The sequence below is a fragment of the Narcine bancroftii genome, chromosome 7 (genome assembly GCF_036971445.1).
Source record: "Narcine bancroftii isolate sNarBan1 chromosome 7, sNarBan1.hap1, whole genome shotgun sequence".
In the NCBI taxonomy this organism is placed as follows: Eukaryota; Metazoa; Chordata; class Chondrichthyes; order Torpediniformes; family Narcinidae; genus Narcine; species Narcine bancroftii.
Window position 1 is genome coordinate 55,265,154 of NC_091475.1, and position 22,407 is coordinate 55,287,560.

General features: G+C 37.8%; 1 protein-coding gene across 3 annotated transcripts in view; it reads right to left on the reverse strand.

Moving 5' to 3' along the window:
- The window catches only part of LOC138738944 (interleukin-1 receptor accessory protein-like 1), a 1,251,110-nt gene extending 1,230,279 nt beyond the window's left edge, over positions 1–20,831 (reverse strand). For 2 of the 3 annotated variants that reach the window (XM_069890175.1, XM_069890174.1), the window contains exon 1: positions 20,528–20,831. The gene's annotated coding sequence lies outside the window, so the exon portion shown is untranslated. Of the gene's footprint in view, positions 1–18,258; positions 18,427–20,527 lie in introns of all 3 variants that reach the window. The other variant, XM_069890172.1, reaches the window with a different exon arrangement.
- Between the last annotated feature and the right edge of the window lie 1,576 nt (positions 20,832–22,407).

Genomic DNA, 22,407 nt, shown 5'->3' on the forward strand with positions numbered 1-22,407 from the left:
AGAATTTTGAATTTTCACCCTACCCAAATAATAGTCTGGCCAACTACTCCTTCCACCAAAATGCACGGCCATACACTTTTAAACACTGTATTTCATCTACCAACCCTTTGTCTTTTCTCCTAATCTCTCGAAGTCTCTCTGCAGCCTTTTTGTATCCTTAACACTGCCTCCTCTACAACTATTTTGGTATCATCAACAAATTTAGCCACAAAGCCATTTATTCCATAATCCAAATCATTTATATACAACTTAAAAAGAGGTGGCCCAATACCAACCTCTGTGGAACACCACTGGTGTCCTTTTACCTTTACCATTCCTTATCTCAACCCATAAGAAATCTATCTCCTCTCATCCCATGTCCCTTCTTTCCAATAATTTATTATTCTTGCTTACCAGCAGAGTCATACCATCCCCTCTACTTCTCTGCCAATCCTTGTGATACATTGTTTCTGTCCTCTCTCCAGCTATTATTTTGTCTCTGGTCTACATTCCTGGGAAGGACCAAAAATATGGTATCTACAGTATAAACCAAGTTTAACTAAGTTATGGAAGGACAAGACACTGGCTACTGTCAAGATCAGAATTATTTTGTCAGCTCTGAGAATTGACTCGCTCATCTGGCCAAAAACATTGGAAACATTCAGTCAAGAAATGCATAATTTTACATTTAACTTGCCAGTTGGCTCCTCATTCCTCATTGATAGTTTGGTAAGAATAGATTTCAGTTTCACTTTTGTTGACTCGCTGGAATAGTTTTCCTGCATCAAGCATGAACATTTCCTAAATAAATCTCCTGAATAGATGAACTCATAAACCAATCCTGACAGAAGAGAAATCATGATCTGCAGGCCTTGATACATGATATTGTAGAAATATTCTAAATTATTTATACATATTTGATTTATATTATAATTTTTAATTATTTGTAATTAATATATGTTGTGTATTATGTGGGTGCATGCTTGCACCATGGATGGGAGAAACATGTTTTGCCTAGTTTATATGTGGTCAGATGACAATAGACTTGAACTTGAGGAACTTGCCACAATGAGCAACAATTATCCTTCCGTTTATGCAGCATGTCTCAAGAAATGTGGTTCATCGGTCTTCCAAAATAATGGCACGGAGATAGCAAGAGAGCCCTTTACTGAAGATGGTCGAGTTGCAAGTAAATCAGAAGAGCAGAACTTCACAAGGATAGTCACCAAACATGAAAACTGAGAGTGGCTGAAACTGCCTTGATGAGTTGAAATGAGAAAATAAGCCTTGGAATCAAATCATAAAAACAATCCTGCCAAGCCCTTCCTTCACTTGTGCTCTCTTATCACCCGACTAACGTTCATGCCAAGAATTCCCACATTCTTCGGCCACCATAATAGTAACTGGAATTCTGCAGACAATGTATTCATGTGACTTTTCACATTGCCCAATACATCTAAGAGGGTTCCACAGCCATTCAGAAATCCGGAAAACAAAGTCACTTCTATTTTGCATTATAACTGTGAATATTTATTCTCTCTCTTTTTACTTGTGTATTTGTTGACTTTTCAATTCAATTGCCTATTTCATATGTAGTTTCTTTTCATCGCTTTGTTCCTACCCCAGCCCACCAAGTTCAGCAACAGCAAGAATTTTGGTGCATTCTAGAGCATTAAGGATAATAAACTTGTTTTTAGTATCAAGACATTTCAGACCATTTGATGAATTTTTACTTCCAAGAGAGCACTGAGAAAAAAATTAATTCATTGTATTTATTCCCTGTAAGAAACTCTCTCTCTCTCAACTTCATTCACCCTGTCAGATGAACAGAATTGCAATTATAGATTCAGAGTCAAACAGTCTGAAAACCTTCAGCCCAACTTATCCATGGCAAACAAGATGCCCATCTATGCCATCTACATTTATCTCTTCACTCCCGTAACCTTTCCAATTGATAAATGCCTTGATATTGATAAATGTTGGACCTGACTCGACCCCTTCCTGTGGTAACTTGCTCCATGTGCCCACAATCCTCTGTATGGAAACACTAGCCCCATAGATACCCCAAAACTCTTTCTCACCTTATGTTCTCTCGCTTGAGACTCCTCAACTCAGAATTAAACTGCAACTATCAATGCCCCTCGTTGTCTAATACACCTCTAAGGTTGCCCTCAGCCTCCTTCATTGTGAGAAAAACAATACCATCTATCAAGTGCCTTAAGCCCTCCAAGTTTAGGAAGCATTCCTGTAAAATTTTCTGCACCATCTGAAGCTTAATGACATCCTTGTGTAAGCATGGCAACCCAAATCACATGGAATACTCTTAAGTGCAGCCGAGCCAATGCTTTGCACAACTGTAACTTGATGTCCAAACTCTCATACTCAATGCCCTAGTTAATAAAGGCTGTCATCCACCTTCATCCCCACCCTGTCCAACTATGTTGCTACTTTCTGGAAACAATGCGCACTTTCTGACACTACTACTCAGGCCCTTGCCATTCACACTGTACACCCCGGCCTGGCTTAACATCCGAAATGCATCACTTCACATTCATCCGGGTTAAATTCCATCTGCCATCCCTTTGCCTGGTTTCCCAATTGATTCATATCTAATCACTTTGGATAATCTTTACCATTAATTAAACAATGATTTCTCTCCAACTTGAGGCTTTGGATCCAGATTCCAATCAATCATCCTATTCATTTGGAACATTACTGCATGGTTATTATTTCAGTATCATGAACCCTTCAAATCATCTTCTTCTGAGCAACTAGCTCTGTGGCTACCAAACACTGACAGATTGTTGGGGTCCTTATTTTGGCAAAGAAATTTGTGAGCTTGTGAATCTGGATTGACTTGTGATCACCATGGTAATGCTCATCTTATTTTTGTTTTGCATAATCTCATCAAGCCCTCAAGCACTGCTGGATCAAAGATGTGTTTTGTAGTTCATTTGCTGCTTGCAATTTTCTTCTGACTGTGTTGGAGCTCTCCAGTGAAAAGGAAACGTGCGCATCATGATTGTGGTACCAACCACATGATTCGATTCTATCGGTTCCTGAAAAGGCTGAACACTGCAAGGCATTACCCATATTATGACACCATCACAGCTTCATTTGTTCAAGAGAAAAGCCACTGGTCTAGGGGAAACAAGACTGGGGAAACAGCAAGCCTATTTGGGCAAACAACTGATCACTCAGTTCTAAAACAAGGGAGGTGGTTAAAATCATGGGATCACTCAGTTCTAAAACAAGGGAGGTGGTTAAAATCATGGGATCACTCCATTCTAAAACACAGAATGAAGGCAAATAGTCTTCATTCTGGGCCTCCTCTGCAATAATTATTCTTTCCTGCTTCGCAAGCCATTAATGAACCATTCAACTCCCATTAATGACGGAAAGTTTGTGATATCAACTGTGGGGGGTCACACCTTTGGACAAGACAGCTGAATGGAAGTGAAGAATAATTGGCTTTACTTCGGTAACACGACGCCTGAAAGTAAAATGTAAAAAGGCGCTCAGATGGCAATGGGGACTCCACAAACTTACTCACATCCACCAAAAGTTCATTCTCTGGTTTTTCCTTCTCTATTTCATTGATTTTAACATACTTTGCAACACATTAAAATCATACTCCTTCAAGAATGATATTTATAAATGCATATTAATAATGAGCTAATGCCAAAGAATTAACTCATTATTTTGTGCAGAATGTGTTTGCACTAATATCGGAGTTATTTTACCAACAATTATTATCCTGTTGTTTCATTAATATGTAGAATTTGTTTCAGGACATTTTTTATTTAGAAAGGTTCAACATTTCGAAAAGCGAAATTAAATCCTCTGTTCGGTGCATTTTTAATTTAATCAAGTTAGTAATGAGTGACGTCATGCTTCTCAAGTAATCAGAACAACAGCATCACAAACAGGTGCTTGATGTGTTTAAACTGCTCTGAAAATGCGTTTCCACTCTTGAAACTAGTGGAAGAACATTACAATCACAGCCATTCAAGGAATGAATAAATGGATGCATTTCAAGCAAAATCTTATTTCTCCATCAATCAGCTGTTCTTGTCCTATAGAATTTATGAAGGAGAAGGCAATTTATCTGATGTTGCCTCGCACTATGGTATGCTGGGGGAAGGGGAAGATTTCGAGCCAAAAACAATAGGCATATGGTTCAAATAAACACATCCACTTGGCATTTTTAAAAATTTTTAACGCTGTCAGTTGTCAGCACGTGACACATTTGCCAGAGCTAGGCACCTATTTTATTCATTCTTCTAAGACAACAAAGCATGAATCCCAAGAAGTTTCAATCAGGATTCATCCACTTGCTAAACAGCTACCCTGCAAAGTACACCCCAACTGGCAGTGTTGGGAAAGGAAAATAGATGAAAGCTTTCTTTATCAGAGTGGTTGTCCCAAGGCTTCATTCAAAGTTCTGGTCTCCCAGTTTGGACATTCCTCTTTTCTGGCCCTGGAAGAACATCTCATGCTCACGTCTGGCCCTTGCTTTGAACCTCTTCCAATATTAATTCCATTCCTGCTGCCCTCCTTCAACTGGCACAAGGTGAGATTGACGAGCAACAAACACTCTCTTTCAAGACAATTCTGGCTTGGCCTGAAATCCTCTTGGAATTAAAATCTACTCCTGCTATTTTTTGATGTTGAACAGCCATATGCATTGTTGGTGCATTGGAAATGCAAGGAAAGGTTACTGTTCGCTGTTGATTTCTGTGCGAGTTTGTTCCAAAACCGCCAGATTTAGGGCAGGTGGGTTAATCATATTTACCTGTCATTTATATTGTCTGCAGTTGTCATGATGTCCAAAGTAATGCTAAGTTCAACCAAAAAAAATCAAGATGCAGAGAGCACAAGCAACAAATATAGACAGTAAGCAGAAGGTCATTTGTTCAGGCATGACAGTCACTCAAAGAAGCAAAAGAACAATGAACTATGCTCACACATTTATCTTGGGTCTTCGGGTTGTGTGCGGACAAGTCAATGAACAGAATGGTCATGGTTCAAGTTCTGGCACGATGCACAAAGTGATGGGAAAATTTGAAGATGACCTGCAAAGATTTTGGTGCTTTGTTGAATTACTGAGCTTTCAATTTTAAAAAAATGCATTCATGAAGGATGTGAAGACCCTCTGTTGAATGCATGAAACATTTCTTTTGGCAAATGTTCGAGTGAATTGATGCATTGTCTTACTCAGATGGGGGAGATTTCTTTCAGTGCCACAGCAATAGAGGAGGAACAATCTTCCCCAATGCCCTGATCTGTCTATAGCAGCCAAGCACAGGTTTAACAAGGTCACTACAAAAATTATAAAAGAAAATTATACTTCAGTTCAAGAGTCATCCTGTAAGCAAGGAAATAGCAACATAATATAAACTAGGTTGTAGACGATTTGAGGAATTCCATGTCTTGCAAAAATTGATTTCACGTGCTTGATCACGCAGGCACCAGACATATTGGGAAGGCAGGATACTTCGAAAGATAGTCAATAACCAGCAGGTAATTCTTTCCATCGGATCAGTCCCAACTTTCTGCTGTGACTCATTTGGAAAATCAATTACGATGATCATGGCTGCTTTGCATGATGCTTCAAACAGATCTCACAGCCTGAGACAATTCTGTCGATGATGGCGTTTATCCCTGGCCAATTAACAGCAGTTCTGGACCTCCTCTTGAATTTTTCTATTCCAAGGTGCCCCTCATGCACCCTTTTCAGCATCTCTTGTTGCAGTGACCATCTAGTGCTCTTTTCATTTAAATTCTGTTCAGAGTAGAAGCCCATGGACAACACTCAGCTCTGCTCTGATGTTGTAGAATAGCTGACATTCACCCCTATGCCAACCTACATTCAGATTCCTAATGGCCTTCTGTAGAACTGTGTCCTTTTCTGTTTTAGCTGTGATCTGCTTGGATTTCATGTCAGATACGGGAAGAGATTCAGTGATGATATTCATGTGGAGATTCACGTCTGTCTCTGTGGAACTCTTAATCTTTGCTTTCACGCTGCATTCTTGACTTGGAAAACGCATCAGTGTGCACACTAACTCAAAGGCATAATGTTGTAGCTTCATCGTCAGTCTTTGGATTCGCAGCAACATCTCATTGAGATTTTTCTTGATTATTGCTATTAATAGCTTGTGGTCCGTCTCTGCCATGAATGTTGGTAGACCATACACATAGCTGTGGAATTTCTTGAGTCCATAGACAAGATCTAAGCACTCTTTCTCCATCTGCGCATATCAACATTCAGATGTGGTTATTATCCTTGATGCGTATGCAATTGGCCTCCAATCTTCTCCCACAGCCTAAATTATTACAGCGCCTATTCCATCTTTTGAAGCATCCGTAGATATTTTCATCCTTCTGAATGGGTCAAAGAATGTCAAAAGCACTGGTTCTGTAGTTGAAATGGTCTTCAGTCATCCCCATTCTTCCTTGTGATTGGCCGTCCACTTGAATTCACATTTGTCATGTACCAACTTCCTCAGATACATTGGTAAATTCATACTAAACCATCTTCCAAAACAATGAAATTGATCTTTCCCAGCACTCTCAATATATCCTTTTGGTCTGTGGGTATGTGCATCTCTCGAATTGCTTTCACCTTGCTCTTATCTGGCTCCATACCTGCCTCTGACAGTTTATCTTGCCGAAAGGTGATTTCCTTCACACCAAACTGACATTTTGCTCTGTTTAACTTTAATCCATATTTCTGGATGAGTTGCGGCACTTTGAAGAGCCTTTTGTTGTGTTGTTTTTGTGTGGATCCCCATAGGATCAAGTCATCCATTTACACACATACCCCGTCAAAAATCGGTGAGATGCATGTAATTTGGTGAAAACTTTAAAAGACTTTGCACCAGCCATTTCACTTATAATTTCATCCCTGGTCAGAATCTGATAATGTTCCAGCTTTATATTGGCATTCAACTCTTTTGGATCCATGCACATGTGTAGGTCACTATTCTTTTTGACACACACCACTGAATTCACCCATTCTATGGGCTCCTCCACTTTCTTTATGACCTCTAATGATGTCATTCGGTCAAGTTCCTGCTTGAGCTTATCTTTTAGAGGTGCTGGAATGCACTACTGGCTGTGCGATCTCCTTTAACTGTATCTTATAGATGAATGGTAGCACTCCAAACCCCTTGAAGATGACTGAAAATTGATCCAGTATTTCCTCTATGCTGTTCTGTGCACTGGCACTGTTAATACGGTACAACCTCTTGACTAAGCCTAGGTTTTCACATGCTTTGTCACAAAGCAATGAGTCAGGACCATCTAGTGCTCTTTTCATTTAAATTTCACCTTGAGTCTACAAGTGTCTTTCATGTCAATGTGCAGTCCATTGTATACCTGGAGCTGAACAGAATTAGATTATATTCATTGCCCTGAGGTAACACTTGCAGATCAAATTTGTTCCTGTGTCCAAACTGAAAGGAATATCTGCTTCATTTGCATGCAATGGCACCATCCACTTGTCTTGCTCAACTCTGTTCAAGCTGGGCTGCTCAAAGTCAGTTGATTTGTAACCTTCCTCACGACCATGCCCACAAAGAATGCATCGCTGAAGGCAGTTTTCTTTTTATAGTGTGAGCACCTTTACTTCTGTTTTGTTTCCCTTTGGAAAAATATTGCATAGTGTTTTTGTCCTTCAAACTTATTGCAGACCTTTCCATCAGTGGGGCATTGTTTTGGTGCATGTCGAGGGCCACATCATTTACAATTAAATGTCCCTCTGTCTTTTTGTTGTTTCCAATGTCTCATTCTCTGTTTATGTGTGTGTCCAGACACTGTGGCTCTGGCGACATCTTCATTTTCAATGGCTCTTGCACCCTCACCGAACTTATTTTTGCCTGCTGCAGACTGAACTCACTGGTGTGACATATCTTCACAGCTCCAGCTAAGGTAAGCTCTTGAGCCTCATTGCAACCTTTCTCTCAAATTCCTGTCAATAATTCGGAACACAATTTGATCACAGATCAATGAATCTTGCAGCCATCCAAAATTGTATGCTCTTGCTTTCATTTTCAAGTCAGTTTTTTTTTAAAGTATCAAAGCTCTCTGCCTGCAGCTGTGTATGCAAGAAAAACATGTACCTCTCAAAGTTTCATTTTTCTTTTGTGAGCAGTATTCATCAAACATCTTGATAACCTTGTCGAACTTGCCCTGGTCATTGGCCTGGGCAAAAGCAATGTGTTGAAAACTCTAATGCTCAAAGTCCCACCATGGTAAGTAGCAGCAGAATCTTCCATTTATCTGGTTTGATATAGAGTCCAATGGCTTGCAGATCCAGCATGAATCATTGTTTGAACAACTGCCTCTTGTGGTCGACATTCCCCATCCAATTCTTCGTGTCAGGAGGCTTCACATTTTCCATATCTCCTGCTAATACCAACTCTTGGTACCATGTGATGTTTCTTTTATTGCAATAAAGAAACTTGAGTTCTTTTGAATTAAGTATATTTTGTAAACAACTCACACCGTCATGGGTCATCCATTTTGCATCTAACCTGAAGTGGAGCATTCATTTCTGACACCCTCTAGTGGTCAGGAGAAATCACCAACTCCCATGCACCACACCACCAATTCACAATAATTCAGCCCTGAAGGCAGGTAAAATTTCTCCATCACAACATCAAGGGTTATGAGTCAGGGGGCGTGGCCATGTGAAGGACTTAGATGTGCTTTGATCGAGGTTACCGTGAAGAGTATCAAAGATGGTTAAAATCTTAAAATTAAGATTTTTTTTCACCAAAAAAAGGACAAAGAAAGTACCCAGAGACCAAGACAGCAGAAAACAAAAGCAGAGGAAGTTTCTACTCAGGCACGAACATCGAGTTAAAGCCCAAAAGGGAGCAGTGTAAGAGTGGTCTCGGGACCAGTTGACCACTAGGGAATTAAAACATTATCTTGGAGAAATGGAAAACTTGAGCAATCAATTTGCAGGTGCCGAAACTATAATGAGAGTCATGTCTGAAAGGTTGACTGAAATTAAAGAAATCATTGAAGACTTAATGGAAAGAATGAACCAAGCAGAAAGAGATGGTAAAAACACAAGTCAAGCTAAAAGCTTTGGAAAAAGATGCAAAGAAATTGGAGTCAGACAGACAAGGTCTGCTGGACAAGATCGACCACATGGAGAATTTTAGCAGACAAAATAATGTTCAAATTATCAGGCTGAAAGAAGGGATGGGAGAAGACAAATTCAGAGAAAAACTGCATATTGAAAAGGCTCACTGGACCCTTGGACTCAGGAGAGCCTGCAATCAGCGACCAGTCCTGTTAAGTCTTGAGTTACCAGGATCATGAGACAATTCTGGGAGCAGCATATGAATACTTTAATAAAATAATGGCCCACCCAAGATTAACCATGAAAAAGTGTTATTTTTTTCAAGATTTTAGTCCTATTTTGATTAAGCAAAGGAAAGAGTTTGACAATGTAAAAAGACAACTGTGTTCTAAAAACTTGAAATACTCATTATACTCTGCGATTCTGAGGGTCAAAGTAGCAGAAAGTAATTGGCAATATTTCAAGACTAAGAACAAAGTGGAAGAGATCTTGCGAGGCTTATGAAAAGACTAGTTTCCAAAGAAGAAGATTGTGAAGAATGTTTACAATGGGAAAAGTTAGAATTTTAAACCATCATGTATTTAATATTGAAAAGGAAATTTTCTTGACCTGTTCATGGACATCTCAGTAAAGTGAAAACTTTGGAAAAGTAGTAAGAGAATAGAGACTCCAGTCTAAAGGGGAGAATGGTGTCCAGAGAGAAGTATTTTTTTAAAAATGGCACTAAAGGGAGGGCTTTTTTTCTTTCGCAAGAGATTCCGTGGGCTTTTGGGGTATCCTGTTTATGTCACCATCAAAGTATGGACATCACATGCATTTTTTTATAAAGGGGGAAAGATCTATTCTTTAAACAATCAAAAAGATTTTATTGTTAAACAATATTAGATTAAAACTGGATATGGATAAAACATTAACATTTATTAGTCTTAATGTTAATGGAATAAATGAAAAAGTGAAAAAAATATTAAAGGCAGGTGGTGCCTTTCTACAAGAAACACATCTTACCAAATCAGAACATTTTAAAAAATTTAAAAAATGGGTGAGACAAGTAATATCATCTTCATTTGGCTCAAAAGCAAGAGTAGTGATTTGAATTCACAAAAATAGACCAATAATAATAGAAGAGACACCAAGAGACCCAGCCAGAGGATTTATAATGACACATTGCAAAATTTATGCAGACTTATGGACTTTTATGAATATCTAAGCACCAAATTATGATGATGAAGGCTTTATGAAAGATATCTTTAAAAAAAAAACAGCAGAGGGAAGTCAAAATATACTGGTCGGAGGAGATTTCAATTTCTGTCTAGACCCAATACTGGATAAATCAGCCAGATCAGTAATCAGGGCAAAAGCTGCAAAAAGACTATCATGTATGAAGCACATAAATTTAATTGATATATGGAGGCATGCACTCAAGGGTACATGATTCATATTCAAGGTTTGATTTGTGTTTAGTGTCAGCCTGGTTAAAAAGTAGTGGTAAAAATTGAATATTTGGTGAGACTTTTATCAGATCATTCAAATGTAACTATTACAATAATGCAAAAACAATTAATTGTATATTGATGATGTCTAAATACCATGCTGTTGAAAATGAAAGACTTTTGAGAGTTTATTAAGTTACAGATAGACTATTTTGTAAAACTAATCTTCTACTGATAATAGCGTTTTAATATAGGATGCACTTAAAGCTTAGTTAAGAGGACAAATGATCTCATACAAAAAAATCTTGAAAGAATATGCTACAATGCTGGATGATTTAGAAAAAGATGTAATGAAACTGGAAAAAGAATATCAAAGAATGGGGTAATGAGGAAAACAGATTATTAGAGAATAAAAAACTAAATAAAATTATTATGAATTAGGAAGTACAGGCACAAAGTTTTATCTTGGCAGGTAAAGGCATCTAGGATGATAAATGCAATAAAAACAGAGGCTGATATTATAACATAAAATAAATTTAAAAATTTATACAATATTATATGAAATATATAAATCAGAATTAATAGGAAATGAAAATGAGAAGGATCAATTTTTAACTAATATTGAACTTCCAAAATTAAAAAAATAGAGAACAGGTTTATTTTGATGCCCCTTTCACAAGAGAAGAAATTGAGAAAGCTTTGGGCACTTTGCAAGATAACAAATCTCTGGAGGAGGATGGGATTCCTCCCAAATTCTACAGAAAATTTAAAGATTTATTGACATCTCTAATGATGGATAAATTGGACCAGTGGTGGAGATTCAAACCCTCCCAGAATCAGTCACAACTTTTATAATTACAGCATTTCTGAAGAAAAGTAGAGACCCATTAAAGATTTCATCATATAGATCTATATCACTTCTGAATGCTGATGCTAAAGTATTGCAAAGGTGCTCGCTAAAAGTCTGGGACAATATTTACCAAAATTAATACAAACTTATCAAGTGCTGTTTGTTAAAGGAAGACATTCTGGGTTGACTATTTAACATAATAAATATGGCAAAATGAAAGTTGAATCCAAGTATAACAGTCTCCCCAGATGCATAACAAGCATTTGATTCTTTAGAATTATCTTTTTTTTATCATAAACTACAAGCCAAAATTATAGCTAATCATCAGATGTCCGCAGATTTTCCCTTAATTAGATTGAGTAGACAGGGGTGTCTTATGTCCTCAGTGCTTTTTATCCTAGTTATTGAACCAAGGGTGGAGATTATAAGGAAAAATCCAGATATTAAGCGCTACAAAGTTGTTCAGGAGGAAGATAAAATTAGCTTATTTGCTGTTGATGTGCCATTATATACATTTGACCCAGCTGAATCCATAATAAAATTACAAACAATATTAGAAAAATATGTAAGAGTATCAGGCTATAAAATAAATGTGGACTAGAGTGTGATAATGCCATTGATGAATTTTGATTATGAAAGATATCAAAAATATAGCAGATTCAAATGGAATCAAATATTTAGGAATAAGGACATTCAAATGTAATTACACTCCTCTTATAGAAAAAAGATATAGAGAAATGGAAAGACTTGCCGATTACTTTAGTGGGAAGATTAAAATGTATTAAAATGAAGGTGATACCAAGATTCCAGTATCGTTTTTCAAATATTGCCTTTTCCATGACCTAACAATTTTGTTAAATTATTAAATAATGATAAGGGACTTTTCTATTGGAAAAGCTAACATGGGATTATAAACTGGGAGGATATGATTTTTCAGCACAAGCAAGATTTTTAATCAATCTTCAAAGAAGTCAGTCCCCCCCCCCCCCTTAGATCCAAATGGGATTGAATTCAATAGAAGAGGGGATAGCAAAGGACTTAATTTACAAGTGGAATGTTAAGTAAATAACTAAAAAGATGGATAACCCTATATTATTCCATATGATTAGAATATAGCAAGAAATAAATGAGTGTATTAGAAAAAAAGCAGGGATATCATTAAGAACATCATTATGCAACAATGCATTGCTGCCCTATGAATCTGGGTAATAAAATATTGCATTAATGGTATGACAAAGGAATAAGATATGTTAATGATTTATGTTGAAGGCTCACATGCCCTTTGAGCAATTAAGAAATAAATATGGAGTAGTTAATGTGGCTCTCTTTTTTTTTCACCAGCTAGGATAAAGATGGGGGCCAAACTTGGCCCCACCTGAAATTAGTGAAATGGAACAAATGATTTGACTGGGGAATACATCTCAATTAAGATGTACTACACTCTCCAGAATGAAAGTGCAAAATCAGGTTTACAGAGCTCAAAAGAGAGAGATGAGAGTCGGATCTAGGTGTTGCAATAATGGAAAGATTTTGGCCTGATTGGGGTTTGGATAGCATAAAGTCAATTATAAATGCAAGATACTAGTGTAATACAATTTCCTACACCAATTATATCTCACACCACAGAAGTTGCATAAATCAAAATTTGAAATATCGGAGATGTGGTTTGGGGTGGGACAGAAATAGGAATGTTCTTACATGCTATTTGAGACCTTTCTAGCAGGATATTACTGAAATAGTAACAAGGATAAAAGGGGTGGCCTTCACCTCCAACCTGGAGCTTTACCTTTTAGGCAACTTTATAGAAATAAGCAATAAATTAACTAAATTCCATATTTCATTTGTTAAAAATAGCCTTAGCAGGGGCTAAGAAATGTATTCTGATTACTTGGAAATCCAACTCCCCTCTATATATAGCAGTGCTGAGATGAATAGCTGCATACCTATGGAAAAAATTACTTACAACTTAAGATCAAATGACATATTTATTAAGATATGGCAGCCATATTGAGATTATATAGGGACCTAATTATTAGCTACAATAATAAAAAGATGCTGCTACAGTATAAATGCAAGGGACTTCTCCATTGAGTGTTTTTTTTTAATGGTCAACATAAATGTGAGCCCTGATAGTGTGTGGATTTATATTGTGAAAAGGAAGGGGGAGGGGTTGTTTTGTGTAAGAAAAATTATTTTTTAAAAGCACACATGCATATCTCTCTATATATATCTATATAGAGAGATATGTATAAAACACTTTGATATTAGAGAGATTGCTATGTATATTTATGGAAAAAAACAAATAAAATATTTAAAGTAGTATTAACAGTCAAAGCAGTTATGACAGTCTCTGCTTATAGTTTATGGCCATAACTATGGAATCAAAAATATCAAAAACCATTTGACCTTGTGCATCAGCCTTGCCAGACAACTCTGTACTCTTTGAGACATTATTCAAAAGATAAAATTATGCAAATTTGAAAAGTATTCAGACTGTGAATTGAACTTTAGCAACTGAAATGGATTCTTCAGCTAGGATCGATGTTTCAGTGCAAATATAAAATTAACTTTTCTGGAAGGAGGGTACCACGGTGGGCGTGGCGGTTGGTGAAATGTCTATACAGCGCCAGTGATCGGGACCGGGGGTTCGAATCCCCCATAAGGAGTTTGTACATTCTCCTCTTCTGTGTGGGTTTTCCACGGTGGCTCCTGTTTCCTCCCATTGTTCAAAAGGTACCGGGGGGTGCAGGTTAATTGGATTTAAATTGGGGTGGCACGCACTTGTGGACTGCAATAGCCTGTTAATGTGCCATATGTCTAATTTTTTTTAATTAAAAAGAAGCAGGTGCATTGCATAAAGTGCCATTTTTACTTGCAAAATTCTGTTTCAGCAAATTTATCACCATGTTGCAGTATTCTGCACAACAGGAGGGCAAAAGTGATGCTGAATCTTGAGGACATATTGCTCATTAACTTGTCATTCCGATAGTACTCATGGAACTTTTAACAAAGACCTGCAAATCTGCAAAATTTTTAGGAAAGTGAAAAACCTCAATGTTCACATTTTACCCCCACCCAGAATTTTTATTTATTTTTGCTCATAGTGTCTAAATTAACCATCTAGTCCATATTTTCTTTCAATTGCAGTAAATAAACCTGTTGGATGATCATCTCATTGGACTGTAATCTCATTGTCACTACAAAGCTGTAATATAATCTGAATCTTTCCAGCATGACCAACTTATGACTTTCATCAGGACTCCAAAGTCAGATTAGACAGAATTTAGGGCAGAGAAAAAGGCCAGTCAGCTCAACTGGTTTATTCCAGTGATTATGCTCCAGGTGAGACATCTTCCACCCTACCTCATGAAAGCCAACTGCAAATGCGCTCTCCTTCTGGTTTTATTATCCAGGTTTGCTCCTATAAATATATGAACCACTCCCAAGGAGAGCAAGTTTTATAGTCTCACTACATGCTGGGAATGTCATTTTCTGCCAAAATCTTAAGTAGATTTATTAGTAACCATCTTAGACCTGTGGGGATCATTTTAATATTTCTGACCCAAGCAAACAATTTTTAAGATTTCCCTTGGTTCATCCCTCAGTTACTCATTTCTGGTGATACAACCTGTTGCATTTTTTAAATCCTGTTCAGTATATCATCCTTCCAAATCCATTGGTACTTTATCCAAGAATACATTGGTGATGGAGAGCCAAATACTGCACATAGCAACCAACATCAGACAATAATGCCCATGACTTCATGCTTTCCAGATCCATTCCCCCAAACGGTCCTTCTAATTAAATACACAAAAGTGCTGGAGAAACTCAGCAGGCCCTGCAGCAAAGGCAAGGATATACTGTATAACCAACGTTCCAGGCCCTCCTTAAGGAACGAGCGAAAAGCAGGCAGGCATCTGAATACAAAGGTCAAGGGAGGCGAGAAGAAGGGCCAGGTGGAGGAGCACAGGCCAATGGGCATGAGGCCAAAGGTAGACATGGACAGGAGGGTGGGAAAGAAAATCTGAGAATTGGGGTTGTAGCTCCATCAAAGCAGAGCTAGAAGAAAGGAGACAGAGGGATTGGGAAAGAGTGAGAAACAGGGGGTCGGGAGCTGGAAGAGAAGAGATGAAGAGATAGTGAGTGAGAGAGACGAGGGGGTGGGGTGGGGGTTCAGCCTAACATAAATTGATGGTAGAGTTAATGGCTTCTGGTTGGAGGGTGCCTAGATGAAATAGGTGGTGGGTTCAGGCTCCTGTACCTCCTTTCTGATGGTACCAATGTGAATAGGGCATGGTCTGGGTGATGAGGGTCCTCAAGGATAGAAACTGCTTTGTTAAAACACCAAATCTTGTAGATGTCCTCGAAGACTGATGCCCATGATGCTGTTGGTAGCGGTCACAGTTCTCTGTAGCCTGTTCCTGTCCTGTACATTGGCACTTTCATACCAGAGAGTGATGCAACCAATCAGAATGCTCTCCACAGCACACCTGTAGTAATTTGCAAGAGACTTTGATTACATACCAAATCACTTCAAACTCCTCATGAAGTATCACTGCTGGTGAGCCCTCTTCGTGAGTGCATCGACCCGTTAGGTCCAGAACAGATCTTCAGAGAATCTTGACACCCAGGAATTCGAAGTTCTTAACCCTTTCAACTGCTGACCCATGCAAACAAGCAAAGTTCAAATCCAACATATGCAGCTATTTTATTTTTAAATGGAGAGTACATATTGGCATCTTCCATGCATTCCTACTGGTGCAATTACCCAAGTGTGCCCTTCTCTATTCTCCAGCTCCTCATCCCATTTTCTTCCCCACAATGTCTCAACACAAATGACATTTTATAAATTCAAAGCTCTTCCAATTATATTTTCAAAACATACTCTAACCTTCTGTGAAATAAGGTCAGTCATCATGTTGGGGAAGTGGGGCAAGATAATCAACTCATCTTCAAATATGAAGAACTCAGACTGGTGCAAAGTGTCACCTTGTTTCATACCATGAGGTCCAAGAACAAACACAATCTGCTGTCAGCCTATTTCAGCTGACGTTTCACATCATTTTTTATAATTCCTTGGACAATTATATTTAGTCATGTGTTTCTTCTCAAATTAATCACTCCATTTACCTTTTCCAAACCACTTGTGCATTTGACTAAACTCATTACAGAACCAATAACAACTCATGTGTGCGCACATCCCTCCAATTATCTTCCCATACAGACAGTTTAAGTTTGACTAAACCCATTACAGAACCAATTACATAACTCATCTGCGCACATCCCTCCAATTATCTTCCCATACAGACAGTTTAACTTTGGGGCTTTGGTTAAGATGCAGGACGTCTGGATTTCTGCAAGAGTTTGGAAGCAGTCATCACTGCTGGGAAATTTAAAATCAGTTTACTGAATAAAAATTTGAGATGAAACATTTGGATTATGGATGCACAAATCAGCATTCAGTTCGGATATTGTGGGCTGAAGGGCCTATTCGTATTCTATGTTCATTGCCTATTCGTGATGATTAAGAGACTGGTTTCACTGGTTTAGGGGCTAATAAGAATCTATTACATTGTGATGGATCGAAATTTACATGCAGGCAAGCCATGTAAGGATGGCAGGTTCCTTGCCTTTATGATTTGTGTCCAGAGGACTTAAAAGGACAATTAAATAACTTCATGACAAATATTAATCCAGATGTTTCATCACAAATTTTTATTCAGCAAACTGATTTTAAATTTCCCTGCATGGTGACTGCTTCTGAATTCTGATCTCTTGCAGAAAGCCAGACTTCTGAATTACCTGTATTACATCTTAAACAAATCCTCAAATTTAAACTGCATGAATGGAAAATAATTGGGGGCGGGGGCATTTCCAACTCTGCACACAAATTATATCATTGGTTCTGCAATTGGTTTAGTCAAAAGCACAAGTGGAGTGAATTAATTTGAGAAGAAACACAAGACTAAATTTAACTGTCATCATTTAAAAATTTAAATTTTTAAATTATAAAAATGATGCTGAACCTGATGTTTAACTGCCTCAGTGTGATCTATATACCTCTATGTTCATATGACTAAAACCCTCTGAAACACTATCAAAATTGCTTTGACCACTCCCCTGCAATCTGCCACAGACACACACCACTCTAAGAAATACTATACAACAAATTCAGGTCTTGCCAGCAACTCTTACAACAACGAATGAATTGCAAAACTCCTCTTTCTGGAACCTTTGCTGCTTGGTCGCTGTGATTGCAGTCATGCACCGCTAAACGTCCAACTGCATACATGTCCATTCAGAAACCCCAATTGGAGAATGGAAAGTAGCAGACTTTTCTCCCACAATTGAACTTGCTCAATTCATTCAGTGATCTTCTCAGTCACAGACGCTGTTTCACATTACTGCAAAATGCTTCTTGTCACATACACTGGCAGACCCATAGCCACAAGACTGAAGAACTCCAGGCATCCAGCAGAAATGTTGCAGAAAATAAGCCTGAGTCCATTTCTCCAGGTGCCATATTCCAATACAAAATCAATGATGTTCGAAGCTGTGGCATAGCAGGTAAAAATGTACTGCTACAATTATTCCAAAGTAGGAATTCCACAGCATCAAATGTTGCTGTGTCGGAATTACCCTGGCACCCATGCCACTTCTAATCACCTCTCCCCAGTATATAATATGGTCTACACACAAAATCCAAATCATGTAATGTCCTACTTCACAGAATGTATTGTGGACATTAAGCGACACGTGACTGAATATTGCATAACATCATGAACCCCACATTAGGCCAACATTAATTTCACAAGCAAAGGTTATCTACCTACTATTGGACAAGGAACAATAAATTTTCCATTTGATAACAAGTTGTGGAAACAGCCTGATTTACTCACAATTGCTCAATTCTGTCAATGCAATTTGTTGCCATTCCCATCAGACAAGTTTCTCCTTCCAGCAGGAATTTTTCGAGGAGCTGGGTTTCTGCACACTCCATGATCTCCAATAACTCATCAAGGGTGTCGACAACATAACGCAGGCAATCTGACCATCAGCTGATTTCTCTGAGACAAAAATATCCATTTTCTAGAGCAATCCATATTGTATTGCTAAATATACTTGCTATAATTAATTTAATCACTTAATCATTTGAACACTAACCATAATTAGTCAAAAGGAATTTATACTGTATCCAGTTGTAAGTGAACATCATTGCAAGCTTGAAAAATGCTTTTAAAATGTTTGGGACAAGGTGCATTCGGCTGGATTTTCAGAAGTCACGTCATTTGAACCTGATGAATCTTCCCAGTAGTGAAGAGAGAAAATTGGAAGTCTCTTGGATTAGAGGACATGAGTTAAGGGTGAAAGGTGAAATCTTTAACGGGAACAAGCAGAGTGGCAAGCGTGTGGAATGAGCATGAATTTCAAGGTTTTAAAAATTATGTAATTACAATTATAAATTATATAATTGGGAATTATACAATTTAAAACTTAATCATAAAGAATACTTTCTGCCCTTTATGGGTTATTTCTAAGATCTAGGGATAGTTCGCTGGGTGATATTAAGAAATTATGGGAACAAGATTTTCAATAACCATTTGCCGAAACTACCTGGGATTCTATTCTGAAATGTGTTAACTAATTTTCTCTTTGTGCTAGGCATTCATTAATACAATTTAAAGTAGTCCATCGGGTTCAATTTTCTAAGGCTCAGTTAGCTGAATTATATCCTAATATTTATTCTAAATATGAAAAATGCATAACTGAGGAAGGTACACTGTATCATATGTTTTGGCTTTCCTTCTCTCTTTAATTTTCGGCAGTGGGCATTATGCACCTTATTGTTTGCTCTTAAAATTAATTTGAATCCTAGCCCTTTCATTGCTATTTTTGGAGTGAATGGGTCATTGGATTTAATACTGACTGTTTCACATTCCCATGCCATGGGTTTTACTTCCCCCATTGCTAGAAGGACCATTTTGCAGAGATGGAAAGATGCTGTCCCTCCTACTCAGACTCAAGGGCTGTCGGATGTGATGGCAGGTCTGGCTCTAGAAAAGATTAGGTGTTCTATGACTGCAATGGATCTTAACTTTCCTTCTTAATTATTTTCAAAACTTGCAGATCAATTAGTTTTGATCTTTTTTTTTCATGACCCCGTAAATGTTACTATCAGTAATGAACTCCTTAATTTGGCCAGTGACTCTCATAGGGTGGGGTTTGATTTTTAGATTAGAAGCATACGTCTTTTTTTAACATTTAATAACATGGGTTCAAATGTACTATGTACCTTGTTCACTGTTATTTGATATTAATTTATCATCATTACATTATGTACTTAGGTATTTTGCATATGTTAGAAAGCAATAAAAAGATTGAAAAAGAAACATGAGAAGGTACATGGATGGGAGGGGTATGGAGGGTGACAGACTAGGCACATTCCATGGATCAAGGCAAAATAATAATTCAGCATAGACTAGATGGGATGAAGAGCCTGTTTCTGTGCTGCAGTGATCTGTGGTTGTATGGATCTCAACAGTGGGAGATTCAGATAGAATAAGAGTCATGTGGAGGTGATTTAACTGTTATGCTCTCTCTTCTTGAAGACAATCACTGCTCACACTTACATTTTAAAAAAAGGCATACTGCAATGTAACAGGCCGTTTTGGCCCACAAGTCCATGCCACACAATTTTTGAATGGTTTTGAATGGTGCGAGGAAACCAGAGCCCCCCGGGAAAACCCACGCAGTCAAGGGAAGAACGTACAAACTCCTTACAGACAGTGTGGGATTAGAATGCCGGTCCCAATCACTGATGTTGTAAAGGCATTGCGCTAACCACTACACTAACCGAGCCACCCCAATACAAATTGTTGCTTGCCACTGACAATCCATATATTGCCTCTGTCTTGTATGTGGGAAAAATATTCATTTGTTTCCAATTGTTTAAAATCAAACATATTCCAAACAGAACAGGGAACTGTGAAAACATTGAAAATCCTCACTGTTGACTATGAGAGAATAAAATTATTCAGAAACTATTCATTATTCCACCAAGGCTGCATCAAACCACTTGAGAGGCTGAAGGAGTTGGTCTTCAATGTCCACAGCCCATCCTCCTTTACTTCAGGTCGGACTGAAGCTGTCACAACATTTTCATCTCACCTTCCAACTCCACCTCCATCTAATTCCCACTTGACTTCAGTTTCATTTGGACTCCTCCTTCTTGCTGAGCAGTTCAGCTTGGAGACGGGATGTCAATATCCCAGTAACTTTGGATGTCCACTTGTTCCGCTGGGCAGGAGGGCTGATGTTTCAATATCCACATATTCCTCAGAGGTGGTGCAGAATCGCAGAAGATAATCAAGTCACGGATAATGGGACAAGCACGGTTTCATTTGTCTGTGACCTTCACAAAACGGATCCTGATTGCATGTGATGACCAAAATGATATCAACTGCAAAATACTGACAATTAGTTACATTTTAAATTGTCAATTAACTCCATTGTGATGCAACAATTTTCTAATAATTTAATGGGTCATCTGATGGGGAGATATTTTTTTTAAATCCCAACTACCTTCACAGGGAAGTAACATTTATAAGCCCATTGTTCATTGTTGGCAAAGATATTAAAATATGAATTTGAAATCAATATTTTACTGAAGCAGAAGATTTCCACAAGTCAACAAAGCAATACTAATTTGAATGAAATTTGCAGCAAATGTCAAGCAAGAGTACTGAGGATTCTGCAAGCCATCAGATTTCCAACCAAAGTGTATTCTGCAAGGTTCAAATATGCCATTTCAGTCATTTTACCTCAATATATTAATAATCCAAACTGAGCTAGTTAAGCAAATATATATATATGTATATTTCTCTCTCTCTAGGCAGACTGTCAATCTCCCACTCAGCTTTCAGAAATTTCTGACAAACTTGTACAAGAATGAAGAAGAGAGCCAATCCAAACCACATTTCAAAACTCTCAATGTGCCTTTATGGCATTGGCCTAGTTTATTATTCAATCTGCAATGGGCGTGCTTCAGGAAAATGTGCAACCTGAGATGTGACAGATGGGGTTTAAACCATAATGATGTGAGCTGTTGCACCTGGTTCTCCTGCGCTTCTCTTTGGCCATTTGTTTCCCATCTTGGTTCACATTTTCATTGTTTTCCTTTATTTAGGGCTCATGGTCAGTCAAATTATCAACTAATCAGCTTCACGATAGCTTTCTGTTGTTGGGCACCACATACATTTCAGGCAGAAACACACACCATATTTTGCGCTGCGTTCGTAAGTGCTAAAGGCGGGAGGCAGGCTATATCAGATATTTAGCCAGGGAAATCTATCTGATACATTTCCTTCACAGCACTGGCTATACTTTAAAAATACAATGCTGATTGAAATGTGCTATGCAACATCATGAGGGCACAACTCAAATAAAAGTCAGTATTTTGGTTTATTGTTGCTGGGCATATGTGTAAAACAGTTAAAAAAAAAATAAAAGATAAATATGATTCACAGACTCAGGGCCTTCCTGTTTCTTCAATGTAATTAGAAACATTCAAGTGCCTTCTCGTGTTTTAATCATGTTCCACTTTTGCACAGATTAAGATACCAGGGTTAGGTTTTCATGTGTCTCCGACAAACCGTACTCTCGTGCAATGAAAGATTTAAGTTTGTGAATTTGCACCACATTTCAAAATACAGAAACTTTTTTTCCCCACGAATGCCATAAGGCTCAGCACTTCAGTGAACAATTTCTCGCAACTATGCTGAGTTGAACAATGCAGTGATCCCCTTGTTTTTTATGAACTTTATTTATTCGTTCAAAAAACAAATAATATGACATATACAACAATTAACCATAAACATGAACGTTATTTTTTTATATATATAAAAAAAGAGAAAAGAAAAGAACCCCCCCTTCAGCCAACTCTCCTAAGGAGAGCCATAAAGAAAGAAAAGAGAAAAAAATATTAAAGAAAAATTAAATATACATATTAAGATATGTATATTGAAATGTAAATATTCTGAATGTAATGA